Consider the following 13186-nt stretch of genomic DNA (forward strand, 5'->3'; position numbering starts at 1 on the left):
TCCAACAAGATAGAATCCTCTTGCATCACACTAGTGGCATTACTCCCTAGTAGGGTTGGGCATCGTTTGGATTTTAACAATTCTGATATCTGATATCTGATTCCTGTTCTAAACAATTCTCGGTTCCATTAGTATTATTCTGGATACAGTAGAAACAGAAACTATTAAAAAAAAAAATTATATTTTGAACGTGTTTATATTGTAGGGAAGATATTATATATATATATATATATATATAAATCTAATTGGAGTCCAAAGCCACAAGAATTGCACCACTTTAAAAAGAAAATAGACTAATATAAGACCTCTTTACATAACGTATAAGACAAAAGAGCAGTGGAAACTTGGACATTTTTGAAACCTTAAATCTGTTGATTAACATAAAAGTACCCCAAGTAATTTTTTCTTTAGGTACATTTGGAAATTGTATATGAATGTGTCAATTGTATATATTGTAATAGTTGTATGGAGTGCACGTATCAATAAAGTCAAAAATGAAAAAAGCAACTGGTCCTCACAGTCTGTAGTTCCGAGGCAGCAGGCCCTCCCCCGCTACAGAGAGACAGCAGCAGCAGAGGACTGTCCTACACTTCATCATTTAGTGGGGCTAAATTAAAGTTGTTAACTTCTAAGTTGATCATTTAAACTGTAGAAGCGGCCCTGTTAATGATATGGCCGGAGAAGAAGTGATCAGCGCTCTCTCTCTCCTGTCAGCCTATGGTCAGTGGCTCCCAGCCAGACACACACCCCGCGTAAACAAACAGAGCAAGCCGCGGAAACATACTAGTGGTGGCATTTAGGAATGGAAAAAATAAATTAAAATTTAAACATCTTCGTACCGTTTCTCAGTTCCCCCTACACCCCAGTATGCTTTGTTGCTTTATAATTTATACTGACTGCCTTGCCATGTCTGTCGCTTTCACAAGTTTCAAATCCTTTGCCATTTGCATATTTTCTGAAAGTCTCTTGTCAGCTTGCCCAACGACTATCCTATCCTGGATCAGCTCATAATACAATCATCCATAATTGCAGTGTTCTGCAAGTCAATGCAGGGCAGTGACAAAAGCACCTACAGCCTCATTTGACTCGTTTGTGCATGTTGAAGCATGCTCATTCATTCACAACATTCTTCTTAACTACAAAGAAGTTTTGGAAGCCCTCTTTTACTTAATCTATTCAGGTTGGTCTGTTTCACTTAGCTTTAATCCTCTCAAGGCATTATCTGCTTCATCATTACTATGCAGTAAATTAAAGTATTTCCGTGATTTTTCTCTGAGTTTGAAGAGAGATTGCTTACTTGCGACATGCTAGTTCCAACCCAGCTCTACTTGGCCTCACCATCCCTTGCCATTAGTCATACTTTGTTCTTTTTCACCGTGGGGCTCTCAGATCAGGTGCATCCCACTTTGGATACCATGTCACATCTTCTAATTTAGAGGAACTAGTTGTGACAAAGTGGATGAAGGGATTCACACCATTGTCAGTTATTGTCATACAGTATATTATTTTGTATTTTTATTAATTTAGCTGTAACTTACTTTTGCTTTTATAACATTTGCAAACACTTACTATCCCGTGTTTGTTTGTATCAGCATTTAGTTATAGTTTACATCAAAGCATAGTAATTCAAAGCAGGATCATCATTCCCTGCATGGTCAGAGTTGGTGATGTCACCAGAGACATCTCTGGGCCATACCAACTGAGGGGATTTTTCTTCTTTGATTGTTATTTTCTTTGGTAACTTGCAAGGATTATTTATTAAGTATACTGACATCTTTTCTTTATTTAAGTCATTTAGTTGTGTAAATTATTTAATGTAAATTTCAGAGTTTGGTTCCATTGTTTTGTAGTTAAAGGAAGTGTGGGTTTGTCCCTTGAGTTGAAGTGATCCACCAACAGGTGCAGCTACTTATCTAATGAGGCATGCTTTAAAAGCCAGGAGAGTTTGGATGAAGGAGAGGGGAGGCCATGCTGCTACAAACATGTGCCTGCCAAGGAAAGATGAGTGTGCTTTGACATGTCACTTTGGAGAACACGTGTTGCTTTTAAAGAAACACTGTAAATAAAAGCACTAAAAAGGCAAAGAGGACTTCTGATGTCAGCACCTCCAAATCCGAGTCCATGGTTCTCGACCGGAAAAAGGTGGAGTGCCTTCTCCGGGTTGGAGATGAGGTTCTGCCCCAGGTGGAGGAGTTTAAGTACCTCGGGGTCTTGTTCACGAGTGAGGGAAGGATGGAGCGAGAGATCGACAGGCGGATTGGTGCGGCGTCTGCAGTGATGCGGAGTCTGCACCAGTCCGTCATTGTAAAGAGGGAGCTGTTCCAACCCTCACCTATGGTCATGAACTTTGGGTCATGACCGAAAGAACAAGATCACGGGTACAAGCGGCCGAAATGAGTTTCCTCCGTAGGGTGGCTGGGCTCTCCCTTAGAGATAGGGTGAGAAGCTCAGTCATTCGGGAGGGGCTCAAAGTAGAGTCGCTGCTCCTCCGCATCGAGAAGAGCCAGATGAGGTGGCTCGGGCACCTAATTAGGATGCCCCCTGAACGCCTCCCTAGTGAGGCTCCCTAGTGAGGCGTTCAGGGCACGTCCCTCCGGAAGGAGGCCCCGGGGAAGACCCAGGACACGCTGGAGAGACTATGTCTCTCGGCTGGCCTGGGAACGTCTCGGGGTCCCCCCGGAAGAGCTGGAGGAAGTGGCCGGGGAGAGGGAAGTCTGGGCCTCCCTACTGAGGATGCTGCCCCCGCGACCCGGAAACGGCTAAGCGGGAGAAGATGGATGGATGGATGGATGGACTTCTGATGTTGTTTCCCTATCACCGTCCTTGACACTTTGGCCGGACTATTCTCCACTAGTACAGTGCCCCTCATAAGCATGCATTCAAATAGTCGGAGGAGCTTAAGTAGAGTTGTCAATTATGGCCAAATGAGTATGTGTTTTGAAGGTTGGATGTACAAAGAGGTGTACATACTGTTACTGTTATAAAGGCGAATATTTGCGGGTGCAAAATAAAATAGTGTGTGTGATTTACCTGGTTTAATCCTATGTGACATGTGCATGATAAATGTGTTTATTTTTTTATACTCATTTATATTTTTGTTTGATGTATTTTTCTGTAATGTATGTTTTTGGAGTTAATATGTGTATTTTTGTATCTTTCTGTTGTCTTTTTGTGCATTTTTTGTATTATTATGGTTTTTTTGTTGCCATTCTAGTGTGATTCTGGAGCCATTTTGTGTATTTTTGTATCTTTTTTTGTGTAGTTTTGTGCATTGTTGTCATTTTGTGTATTAAGTATTTAGTTTTGTGTATTTTGAGTCATTTTCATATTTTTGTTGTTTGGTGTATTTTTCTGTAATGTATGTTTTTTGGAGTAATTTTGTGTGTTTTTGGATCCTTTTTGTATATTTTTATGCATTTCTGTGTGTGTGTGTGTGTGTGTGTGTGTGTGTGTGTGTGTGTGTGTGTGTGTGTGTGTGTGTGTGCGTCATCTCCACCGTGCGTTATCGCTCACACAGACGCGCACGCGTCTTGCACATAATCCGCCGCAGGTTGTTAAGAGAGACACGGAAGTACCACGAAAAAAAAAATGTTTTGCACCACCAAAGTCGCAACTCTCTCTAAACGGCTCTGTGTGAGTTCAGCATTTTCATCCCGGTGTAGTGCTCGCACGCGCATCAGCCGCGCGTGTGTGTGTTTACACTGTAACTGCTAGCATCTTCCTTAGCACATATAATAATATAAAAATAATATTAAATAACCATTTTTTTTTTTTTAACCCAAACAAACTGCGACACAGTGACATCATGAACCCGGAAATGGAAGTAGTGCGCTCATTACCGAGAGAGCCGTAATTATAAAATTAACGTTTTGAACGTTTTGCTACACCAAATTCCTCCAAAATAACAGATACACACCTCGGGTATTTGGAAGCTGTTGACTAAGTTTCAGGTCGAACTCACACCGCGACGGGGAGATATTTGCTCCACACACACACACACACACACACACACGCACACACACGCACACACACGCACACACACACACACACACACACACACACACACACACACACACACACACACACACGGTATTTATAGATGGATAGATGTGCAGCACAGGTGTCAGCCTATGTGTCATCACCACAAGCATTTTATTAACGACTTAACTTCACTCTGCAGGCATAGAAAACATGTGACCCTTTTACACACAATCTATTGGTCCATTATAGGAATACCTCCCAATAGCAGGGGTCTGCAGTCTGCGGCTCAGGAGCCTCATGTGGCTCTTTGACTTTTTTGCAATGGCTCCCTACAGCTATAAAATATTAAAATAAGGAATTGTTATTTCTTACAGAGGGTAATAATGATAAATAACATTAACACTAAATAAAATCATGATATAACAATTTGTCAAAATTTTCCTAAAAATTAATCGCATTGTGCAATAACTCTGCCACCTCTTACTTCACCTCCTAAAACCACTACAGACCATCAACTTTCCTTCTACCTGAGGCTAACCTTAAGTTTTAGATCCCTGGCACGGTAACTAAAAAAAAAAAAAGACTATTCTGGAAGGGGTCTATTCTCCCGTCCTGACTTAAGTGCTTTTTTGCTTGCCTGCAGTTACTATGCGTTTTCTCCGGTCCAGGCTGCTGACACGCCCACCGTGCGTAAGTTAGACCAAAAGCGCGTAGTCTGTGAATGAAGGCGCTTTGAAGGAAAGGAGGCGGTGATGTCATTTTTTTGGGCTGTCTAGAAATCACGGAACATGGAGTTTTCCCAACGCTTGTAAATGTCATTGAAATCCGTGAAAATGATCAAATTCACTTTTATCTTGAAACGCCTTCATTGATAAACGATGTAACAGGTTGATTTGATTAGATCATTGATCAGATTATTGTAGTGTGACTGAGTCACAAGTAAAATCTCTTTCCTTGATCACCATCACCTTCATCATCACCTTCATCATCGCTGGAGATAGGAAATAACCTGGCCGCAGAGCGTCCTGCTTTAATACAGAGGGATGTTTGCAGTGAAACAAAACTATTGGCTTCCATAATACACAGTTTTAAATATAAATACTTTAAAGCGACCTGAGCTGAGGTCATTAAAACCTGTGGAAACAATTTGTGGTCCATTCTCATCTGCATATGACAGCTTGTTTCACTCTGTAGTCACACAGCCAAAAACAGCGCCGCTGCGTGGCTTTTTGGACTTACGCGCATGGGAGAATAGAGCCCGAAGAAAATAGAGCTTTGATTTGTGTGGGAAATATTAAATTAATTGCCAATGTGCCGGCTTTATATGCATGCTTATATGTTGCAAAAAATTAGCAATGAGACCAACATGATATCGTGTTATCAAATTCAAGTTATTTTTTGTAGCCCTACAAATACATCAACTAAAAAAAACATTGAGAAGGCATTTTTTTTCGGCTCCAGAAGGACTTAAATCCAGGTGAGATGAGGCAAAATGGCTTCTTTGAGAATAAAGGTTGCTGATCACAGGGGAACTAACACAAAAACATTACATAGAGAGAGGACATGTCTAGTTTCCCAACCACTTTTAAAAAAACATCACACATCCTCCAGAAAACAAACATTTTGGTATGAAGTATTTTAGCTGGCTCAGTCTTTGTACACTATGGCCCTTAATCGTTCATACATTCAGATCTGAGAATACGTACGACGTGCGTTCGTTCAAATTCGCGCAAATCCCGGTATCAATCAATTCTGATGTGATCGTACACTACGATCAGATCTCACATCTGGCCTGACCTTGTGTACTCAAACCTGAGTGGATTTGTGCTGCCACACAGCAAAATGGGACTGAATCTAAAAACATTGTACACATAGCACAGTATTAAATGAGCCTCAGCTGTCATTTAAGCATCAGCAGACACACATTCAGGACAGATCAAAACAGATTCTTAAAACAAAATAAAATGAATTTAAAAAAGCCCACCTTATTACTGATACCAGCACTTTTTTGGTTTCCCTTCAATAAACCCACTGATAAACTCTGCTACTGGGCAGGAACAATTAGGTTCACCCAGTGTGCAACACACACGGATCATAGGAGTGCTGCTTCGATCGGCTCTGTGCATGGGCTCACGCTCGCTTGCCAGACTAATGTACCTCGTCTAAATGTAAAGAATTGTCTTGATCAAATAGCAGGGATTTACACTTCATCATTTGTAATTTTTTGAGAATTTAATTCAAACATCAGAGTCTGTTCCAATACGGAAAACGCTGTATATTGCCTCCGTTATTCTCTTCCAAAACCATTTAAACAAGCGCCTTAAATTCCAGTTTTCACACTACCGCAAAGCACATCTTTGTTTTTCTTCATTTCAGCTGATTTTCATCTCAAAAACATTTATTTCCTTGCCAATGTTTGTTTGACCTCAGTGGACTGAGCCGCCGAACCAAGAATATTTGAAGGCGTAACATGTTAATGTCTGTACGCCAGCAGCGCTCTGTTATAGTCGCTGTCCTTTTTCCACAAGTCCTTGATGGTCCAAACAGCTTGCTCTGCCTCCCTGTTGGCCTGGGGGTACCTGGGGCTGCTCGTAACGTGTGAACTGGTATTCTTTTGCAAACCGCCTGAACTGTTCTGTTGAAAACTGCGGTCCATTATCTGATACCACAGTTTCTGCAGTTCCATGTCTCCCAAAGGCCTCTTTGACTGCATTAACTGTGACCTCTGCTGACGTGTGTTTCAGTTCGGCTATCGCAATGTATCTAGAGAAGAAGTGAATAATAAGAATGTACTGTTTTTTTTGACCACTCAAACAGATCCATGCCGACCTTCTGCCAAGGATGGTCAGGAACAGGAGTAGGCAACAGTGGTTCACAGTTCTGTAACCTATGTTTTTGACATGTTTCACAACTTTCCACCATCTGTCATATCTGTGCTGAGATGCTTGGCCGCCATACTGCCTCTTTTGCTCTGGCTCTGCACTTTGAAATGTCCTGGTGACCTTCATGCAGACATTGTAGAATACCTGCTCTCAGCGGATGTGGTATCACAAGTCTCGCTCCTTTCATGAGAAGACCCTGTGCTACATATAAATCCATCCTGTGTTGCCAACAGTGTTTGGAATAACAGCGTTTAAAATAACAGCATGAGGTAACGGCGTTTGTTTTTCAGTAACGGGGTAATCTAACGAATTACTTTTTATGCCTTTACAACGTCGTTATCGTTACTGAATGCTAAATGTGGTGCGTTACATGCATTGATTGAATAAACTATTATCCGAAAGCACCCATTCATACTCAGCTGTAGTGAGGAGGTGGGTTAAAAACAAGGTGAGCGATTATGATTGGCTAAGGCGGCGTCATGTTAGATGGTAGCCAAACAGAGCCAGTGTTTTTACTCATGTGCCAGCACACGCGACACACACACACACACACACACACACACACACACACACACACACACACACACACACACACACACACACACACACACACACACACACACACACACACACACACACACACACACACACACACACACACACACACACACACACACACACACACACAGCAGATTTGATTAAGCAGCAGAGATGGTGAGCATGGAGCAGTCCGATGAAAAGTTGGCATTTTTAAGGTGGCGATACAAACACTACTTTAATTAATCATGGTCAAAGGCAAGAACGTGCATGTGAAGTGTACATTATATCCAGGAGTGAAGACTTCGTCGACATCCGTTGTAAGCAACTCAAATTTAATGAAGCACCTCACAACGACACGCATCTAAAAATCTGAATTCTTTGACATACAGCAACTCAGTTTCAGTTACTAACTCAGTTACTTTTTTTTTTAACAAGTAGTAAGTAACTATAACTAAATACTTTTTTTAAAGTAAAGTTCTCAACACTGGTTGCCAATAACCTTTTATGTCTGGGTCTAGCCTACATCTTTCTGGCCAGCCTGATCTTTGTACCCAGTTCATCTTTTCCCTGTGCGAACTTTATCTCCTCCAGCCTTTTATCTGTAGCTGGGAGATGGGAATACTACACAGTCCACAAAAACCTCTACCTCTTTCTCAAGCTGAAGATCTCCTGCGGAGGGTGGGCCTGCCAGTGGAGCTTGCGACAGGGCATCAGCGGTGACGAGGTTCTTCCCTGGAATGTGGACGATGGTGAATGTGAAGCAAAGCAGCCTGAGGTGGAATCTCAGGATGCGTGGAGGAAGGTCATCCGGGCCTCTTGTGCTCAGAAGAGGAACCAGGGGCTTGTGATCCATGATGAGTGTGAACTGTGTCCCATCAGATAAGAAGACAGTTTTCTTCTTATCTGATGGGACACACAGTTCACACTTCTCATTAAGCGTGAGTCCCACCTTTTGGAACTTTTTGAGAACACAGTGCAGTCTCTTATCATGCCCCTGTTTGTCTCTGCCATAAACAACAACGTCATTGGCATGAGAGATCACACCCTGGAAGTCCTCCAGCATCTGCAACACTCTCCTCTGGAAATGCTCGGGTGCAGATGCTATGCCAAATGGAAATCTGCTAAACTGGAACCTTCCAAAATAAGTGATGAACGTTGTGAGAGGCCTTGACTCTATTGTGATGGGCATTTACCAAAATCCGGAAAGGGCGTAGAGCATAGGTGGGCAAACTACGGCCCGTGGGCCACATCCGGCCCGTTGGTCTTTTTAATCCGGCCCGCCGAAGTCAAAATAAACAATTAAAACACAAACTGAACGGCCTTGCTCAATCATTTATCTCAACACCCATGGGAACCAAATGCTCTCTCGTTCTCCGCTTATGCCCGCGCTTTTCCAGCCACCCAGCCAATCAACACGCAGAACACTTGTAAACAAAGATGAACATTGGCAGAGAAAGCTGCACGTAACAATGATGCCTTCATGGTAATGGGAAACCACAACACTCGTTGAATAACCAACATTGGGACTCAGTCCGTTACAATATAATAATTATGACTGCATTCCTTTGACTTAGTCCTGTGATGCCTGGCATCCTACTCGGTATGGACAGAAAATGTAATATGAGGAAGAAAGCAGAGTTAGATTGGTCGCTGCCATAACACACCCACAAAGAAGAAGAAGAAAAAGAAGCGGCAGAAGAACTTACTCATGTTAGAAGCGGAAGCTTGGATATCTGGCCAGATAAACAGTTCTTCCACATCGGCTAATCAAAGTAAGCTGTTTGTTGATGTTTTATTGCGGGATTACGTGGTGTCGTGTGAATCCACCTGCCTCGCAAGGCAGCGTAGCGCGCCTTGTGAGCCAGGTGGAGGTTGACGGAGCAAAACCACGGCGCTAACACAGCGATACACATCTACAACAATGAGTAGCCCAAAGAATAGAAGAGTCGACAGTGAGTGCTGAGTGTTTAATAATGAATGGACAAGTAAATACTTTTCACTGAAGTCCTGTCAAAGGCTGTATGCCTTATTATTTGCAAAGAAACCACCCGCCCGCACCACCCGCCATGGAAGACCTCCGCCAGGACCGACCCAGCCAGCCGACCAGGCCCGCCGGGCCCCAGGGGCACCACCGCAGAACAGGGAACCCCCAAGGGCGAGCCCCCGGGCCAAACCCCCGTGGGGGGCGCCCCCCAGCCCACGAACAGGCCACAACCCAGAAAGACCGCACAGCCCCAGACGGTGCAAGAACAGCAGCCCAGTCCTCGCCCCCCACCGGACAGCGCAAGCGTGGGAGAGAGGCACCCCAACGGCACACAACCGATGCGGAGCAGCAGCCCCCAGCCAAAGGCGCAGAACCCACCCACCCGCCAGCCCCTAGATAGCAGGACAGACCTACCAAGCGGCCGATGCCGACCTCAACCACCGGAACAGCTAGAGCCGCCCCCCAGCAAAGAGCACCACCCTGGAGCGCCAAGCAACCCCGCCCCAACCCTGACGCAGACGCCAGCACCCCCCAGCGCGCCCACCCCCCACACCAGCGCGGCAGGACGGCCCAGACCAACACGCTGCGAGGCACGCCCCCAAGGCAACCAGGAGACGAGACAAGCACCAAGCCCCACCCGTAGAGGAGGGGCACCCCCACGCCCCACCAGGCCGGCACCGCCCGGAGAGACCCCGCAAAGAGAGCCCCCAGCAACACCCCTCCACGCCCCCCAGAGACCCACCGCCCCGCCACGCCCGACCGCACCCTCCTGATCCCCACACGGTGGCCCAGCCATCAACAGAGGGGCCGGGCACCCACCCGACAGGCCCAAATGTGTGAAGTTACCCACCACCCTGTTATGGTGCCTCTCCATTCCCCAATGGAGAGGCACTTCCCTATCCCCTGAGTGAATGTATGTGTTTAGTGAATGTATGAAGTGCTATTAAATAAGGGTGGATGTAGGGGAGCGGTGCTCCCATCCAGCCTATGTGTACTGTATATATGTGTATGTAGTGCAATAGCTCCTGAGGGTGGAAGTGGTGGTCCCACCCTCCAGGGGGTGGTGTGTTGAGGTGTAATTAAAATGGGAGGGATTAGTAGGGCAGCCAGAGGTGGGAGTGCCGCCCCCGTGCCACTACTTAGTAGCACAGGCGGCGGCCCCCTCCACCCCCAGCCCCACCATCCAGCCCCCCAAGGGTTGGGTATGTGAGTGTGGTGCAACAAGTGGGTGAGCCAGACCAGCTGGGAGTGTGTGATGTGAAGTGTCCATGTCGGAGGCCTGTCTGATAGGAGCCCGGCCCATCCGCATGGCAGGCCACCGGAGAGGGTAGATGGCGCAGGCGCGCACTGCGGGCCCCAGGGACGCGCCGAGCAGCACAACCGTAGACCCCCCACGGCACCCCCCGAACCATGCCGGCCATACGGAGCGTGGCGGGACACCCCCCCAGGCGGAGCCAGGCACCATCCACATCCCCTAACAGTCCAGCCGGCCCAGAGCGGCCCGCCACGCCAAAGCAGGTGGCGGCCGAGCAGGAGAGAGGCCAGCTCCCACACCAGGGCCAGCACAGGCCCGCACGAGACCACGACATAGCACCCTCCACAGGTGGGCGGCCCCGGCCCCTCCGACTAGAGAGGATGCCACCAACCACCCAAGCAGGGCCACCCCGCCAGCCACAGACCGATAGGCAGGCGAACCCATGCACCCCCAGCCAGGCACCGCAACCCCACATCAACGTTGCCAGCAGCGTTGATGTGGGGTTGCGGTGCCTGCGTTTAATTATTTATTTCATTTTAATTATTTTATTAACTTTTTTGTATTGTGCTCTACTTTAATTTAATCAGTTATTGTATCTTACCTTATTATTATGTTTTTAAAAAAAATGGTTTTCGGATTGTTATCTTTTATGTTGTTTTTATAGTTTTAGGATTGCCACCTTACTTTTTACATTGTTTTATTATTTTTCGGATGACAATGTTTCAGTTTTAATCTTTCTTAATTATTGCTTTTGTTTTCTGTGTTTCCACAGATAGAGCCCTCTGCACTGGGGGCTGTAATGGGTCGTGTCTGCGGTGGTGCTGTCTCGTGGGCCCCCTTGGTGGTGAACGCTTCTGCCATATTGCTGCACTGGGGAGTCCGTCTCGGCGCCCTGTGGCCACAATCTGAAATCTGCTCCTGGTGCAGATGGCTCCTTGTGATGGTGTCTGCTCACCAAGATCCTGTGTACCCACCCATGTGCCATATGTCATTGTCTTTATTTTAACCTGTGTCTGTGTGATGGGATTTGTAGGGGTGGGCTTTTTTAACTTCTTAAAGCACTTTGCATTCTTTTGTATGAAAAGCGCTTTATAAATACATATGATTACAAGCCTTTGAAGAGTCAATGATCATAATACCATGACCAGGATTACTGATCCAGATAACTGCCAATATCTGGCAAAGAGTACTGTATGTGCTGCTGTTTCATTCCTATTAATTAGTTTATATAGCATATTGATTTCTGCCCTTATTTTGTAAAGTCATAACTTTCTACAGTTCAAATAATGTACAGTGGTTTAAAGTAATGATAACATCCTCACTGCTATAATAGTGGAGGGAATTGTGGAGATTTCAAAATGACCGATTTTTATAACTCATAATGCTGTTAATCTGTAATCAAAAAAGCAACAATCATGAAAAAACAACAAATTTTCCCTAAATATCTAAGTAGGGTGAGAACCAAGTACTTAAACATGGATCACAAGATCACTGAACTTTTCCCACGGTCAAAGTATGACTGAACCCATGGATCCCATAATCTACTGACCTGGATAATAAATACCTCAGATCTGCTACTTCACATCAGACGGACAATGTCTTTGATGTGGACCTCAATTGGATTACATCTCATCTCTAACGAACATTTCTCTTATATTTGATTACTCTAGTAAAGACAACTCTAGGAGCTCCTCTGTGTCACATCCACTTCCTAATGTGTGCCTATCTGCCTGTCATTTACTTGATTACTTCTGGGCAGTGTTGGGAACATTACTTTAAAAAAGTAATTAGTTATAGTTACTCACTACTTGTTCCAAAAAGTAACTGCGTTAGTAACTGAATTACTCTATAATAAAAGTAACTCATTACCAAGGAAAGTAACTATTTGCGTTACTGTTAAAAAAAAAAAAAGTTGCTCTATGTCAAAGAATTCAGATTTTTTAGATGCGTGTGTCGTGAGGTGCTTCATTAAATTTTAGTTGCATACAACAGATGTGGACAAAGTCTTCTCTCCTGGATATAATGAACACTTCACATGCACGTTCTTACCTTTGACCACAATTAATTTAAAGTAGTGTTTGTATCGTCACCTTAAAAATTACAACTTTTCATCAGATTGCTCCACGCTCGCCATCTCTGCTGCTTCATCCAATCTGCAGTGTGTGTGTGTGTGTGTCGCGTGTGTTGGTACGTCGCCTTAGCCAATCATAATCGCTCACCTTGTTATTAACCCACCTCCTCACAACATTGAGTAAGAGGCCAGGAATGCTTTCGGATAGCAGTTTATTTAATCAATGCATGTAACGCACCGCATTTAACGTTCAGTAACGATAACGGCGTTGTAACGGTGTAAAAAGTAATTAGTTAGATTACCCCGTTACTGAAAAACAAACGCTGTTACATAACGGCGTTATTTTAAACGCCGTTATTCCAAACACTGCTTCTGGGAAACTCAGACAGGTCGGGCAATGTCAGGGCAATGGAAAACAGGTTAGTGCAGGTGGATTCAGAACAAAGGTCTGTTTGTAAAGTTAACAATCTAAA

The sequence above is a fragment of the Gouania willdenowi genome, chromosome 9 (genome assembly GCF_900634775.1).
Source record: "Gouania willdenowi chromosome 9, fGouWil2.1, whole genome shotgun sequence".
In the NCBI taxonomy this organism is placed as follows: domain Eukaryota; kingdom Metazoa; phylum Chordata; class Actinopteri; order Blenniiformes; family Gobiesocidae; genus Gouania; species Gouania willdenowi.